Here is a 372-nt window from a genome sequence, read left to right as displayed (position 1 = left end):
ATGGTCTTTATAATTCTGCTAGCAAGAATACGTCTAGGAAACGCCATTTTTACTTATTTGCTGAATTGCACAGAACATTGTGAGAAACATATACTTCATAGACACGCACGCACACACACACACATAGACACAATGCAACACGAAATAAACTCACACACGCACACATATACACACCTACACGCACACTATATGTATATTTGTTTATAAGCGTGTGAATGTGTGTGAAAGTATGTGTGTGTGTGTGTGTGTGTGTGCGTTACATTCATTTGGCTATTCCTTTCCTCATTTGAGATAGTGTTATGCATTCTGTGAGTATTAGAACTTATATAGGTAAAATACATGTCTTGGATTGGAGAAATGCATCTTTTATAA

This window comes from Octopus bimaculoides, chromosome 19, assembly GCF_001194135.2.
Source record: "Octopus bimaculoides isolate UCB-OBI-ISO-001 chromosome 19, ASM119413v2, whole genome shotgun sequence".
NCBI classification, from domain to species: domain Eukaryota; kingdom Metazoa; phylum Mollusca; class Cephalopoda; order Octopoda; family Octopodidae; genus Octopus; species Octopus bimaculoides.
The sequence above is the reverse complement of the archived record's forward strand: the minus strand, read 5'-3'. Positions refer to the sequence as shown.